This window comes from Octodon degus, unplaced genomic scaffold, assembly GCF_000260255.1.
Source record: "Octodon degus isolate 3935 unplaced genomic scaffold, OctDeg1.0 scaffold00015, whole genome shotgun sequence".
Classification (NCBI taxonomy): domain Eukaryota; kingdom Metazoa; phylum Chordata; class Mammalia; order Rodentia; family Octodontidae; genus Octodon; species Octodon degus.
In genome coordinates, this window is record NW_004524591.1 from 2,568,808 (window position 1) to 2,571,734 (window position 2,927).

At 36.0% G+C, this 2,927-nt stretch overlaps 1 non-coding gene across 1 annotated transcript; it reads left to right on the top strand.

Annotated features, from left to right (window-relative positions):
• Positions 1–2,148: 2,148 nt before the first annotated feature.
• LOC111815395 lies at positions 2,149–2,255 on the top strand. Its single transcript, XR_002820089.1, has one exon. It is a non-coding gene; the product is annotated as a U6 spliceosomal RNA (small nuclear RNA).
• Positions 2,256–2,927: the final 672 nt, after the last annotated feature.

Below are 2,927 nucleotides of genomic sequence, written 5' to 3' on the forward strand. Positions count from 1 at the left end.
TTATATACAATTCCCATTCTAGGTCAGGCAAACAATACTGTGTAAAGAACACTTTTAATATTAGTTTCCAATTTAATGGGTTTCGCCCATAAGCTTTCTACAGTTTGTAACATACAGCCACTTCTAAGTATGCTTCACAATTTAACAGAAAAGGTCCTTATAAAATTACAAAGCAGGTGCTATGATAGAATTGGAGGTCATTTTGTATTATTTTATGCATTTTACCGCATCTGTTCTCCAGGTACACCAAATACTTAAGACTTTTCATCACATTTATTGCTTCTCTAGTTCCCTTATGATTGATATTTTCTTCAGACATATTTCTTTTTCACCAATGGTTTTTAAATTTCTCGCTAAGTTACCACAGATTGGGTCCATGGAGCAGTTGGCTGTGTCACACAATGTAGGCAAATATTGCAATGCGTTCTGTGTTGCTGAAACATACTGCCAGAGTTGAGTGTATGAAAGCCGATGTGTGAGCTCTGTACTCACAGAGCTGCCTGAATAGACATGGGAGAAGGGCACGAAATACAACGCACTTGACAATTTTCATGATATTGTGAAAAATACTTGTAAGTCCAGGTGAACTTTTCTTGTTAGCCAGCATTTATCTGAAGATGGCACAATGTGTAGATTCTCATGCAGAAATACTTCTTTGACTCAAGTGGTGAAACTGGAAAGCTGTCCAGTCAGGAGAGCCACTCTCTTCACATGTTTGCCAACACACAATCGCAGGTTCAGTTTTCCTATTTTTTCAACATGTATCATTCCAAGACTTGAATAGATCCACATCTGTGGTGTTGGGTGGCAACAAATATCCAAGTAACACATCCTTTTGCATCTTCCTTTGACAGATGTATCACACAAACAAACCAGGCATCATTGCCTTGTTGTCAACACTGGAAAACTGACCAACGTGGACTTAATACCACATTAATTTTGACAGTTGTGCCTCAATAACCTCTGCCATCTCATCAATTCATTTAGCTATGATGCTAGCTGAAAGAGGAACACATCTTACCTTTGAGCTGCTGTTTCTTCTAAAAGTTTGCAACGATGTCCTGAACAGAAGGTAGGATCAACTCTTCACCAATAGTGAAGGACTTCTTTGAGCTAGAAATGGGGTTAGATATAAAGAATAATGCACTCAATACACATACATTTGGTAAAGGTGTGACTTTCCATTACTGCTTCTGTTCTTTGTGTTCACCTTACTTTCTTTTGAAAAACTCCAAATGCTTATCTTTTAATATGGGTTGCTTGGTCTCACTATTTCAAAGTAGTTTAAAAAGTTTCATAGCTTCAATTTCTAGCTGATTGCTACTTGTTTTACAAAGCAGGCTTGGTAAATGAGCATCACCTGCTGCAATGAACCTATGATTTAAGTGAAACTCTAGTACGTACTTCCTTTTAAACTTAGCATCTGATTTTGGCAGTCTGAGAGTCTTTTCCTATCTCTTTACTTTGTCTTTCTTCTTTTTCAAAGAAATTCTCCAGGGACTTCTTTTTACTCATTTTGGGTAGACATAACTGCTATGCTTACTAGAGCTGTAACTGAATAAGTGTACAGTGCAAGAAGAGGCATGGGTGAAAATGCTAAATAAAATAATGGGCAGATCATGCATGGACTAAAGTAAATGTCAGATTCTGACTTGAAGCCTGCCACCACAGTCAGCTGTATTACTGAAATATGTAAATCCATGCCTCCGTAAAGCCTGCCACCATATTCAGCTGTATGACTGAAGAGTACAACTCATTTATCACTATGAAGCCTGCCTGATGCAGCTCAACTGTCACTTACTACTCATTGTTTGGGTTTCGATGAGTCTGCAAGCATTAATTTATTATGGTCTCTGTGTATTTAAACCTCTCTGTTAATGTCAATCTGTATTTGTAGTCATGTCCCAGTGCTAGCATCACTGCCTCAGCTCCACCTCAGATCATCAGGGTTAGATGCTCAAAATTAGAGCACAACCTAGACCTGCTCACATGCCCAGTTCATTCTGTGACAATCTAGTGCCAGTGCTGACCAACAGAAGTGGAGTTCAGTAGTCCATAATAGTAGTGGGTTATCCGTAGGACTGGCAATGTCAGAAGTTGTTGACTGGACCATGTATGTGGGAAAACCTATATTTTAATTTCATTGCAGTGCTTGCTTTGGCAGCACATGTACTAACATTGGAATGATACAGAGAAGATTAGGATGGTCCCTGTGCAAAGACAACATGCAAAGTTGTGATGCATTAAAAAAAAAAGAAAAAAATTAATTTCATTGCAATTGGAGCCACTTTTAGAGTTTTTGATTTTTTTTTTTTTTTTTTTTTTGGTGGAACCAGGAATTGAACTCAGGGCCTTGTACTTGCCAGGCAGCTTATTCTACTGAGCCATCTCCCCAGCACCAAGTTTTTGATAAATGAAGGTTTTACATTTCTTCAAAAAGAGCACACTGCTTATTATGTATGAGGAAGGTAAGGTAATTAATATATCTATGGAAGATATCTTATGATTCTGACAAATGCATGTTTGAGGGATTTTTAAGTATCTCTATTAGTTTGGTTTTGTGTTAGAAATGTAAATATTTTGAGTAACTGAAAAAAGTTGGAGTTATTTTTATTTATAACTGTACAACAGGAAATGAAAATCAAGTCATGTTTTCCAGAAATTGTTAGCCAAGTGTCACAATAGTTCTGAATGTTTTATTTACTGACTTGAGTTTTGGGATAGTTAATATGCTTTTCTATTTCTTACAATCTTTTCATGTATTTTACTTAACATATTTATTATAAAAGCAGTTTAATATATTAACACATTTTTAAATTTATAAGAGCAAAAAATCAGCATCCTACAGTAATCACTGATGTGTATATTTTAATGTTCTTTTCTAACATTTTTTATTTAAGAATATAATATTCAAAATGATTCCTGAT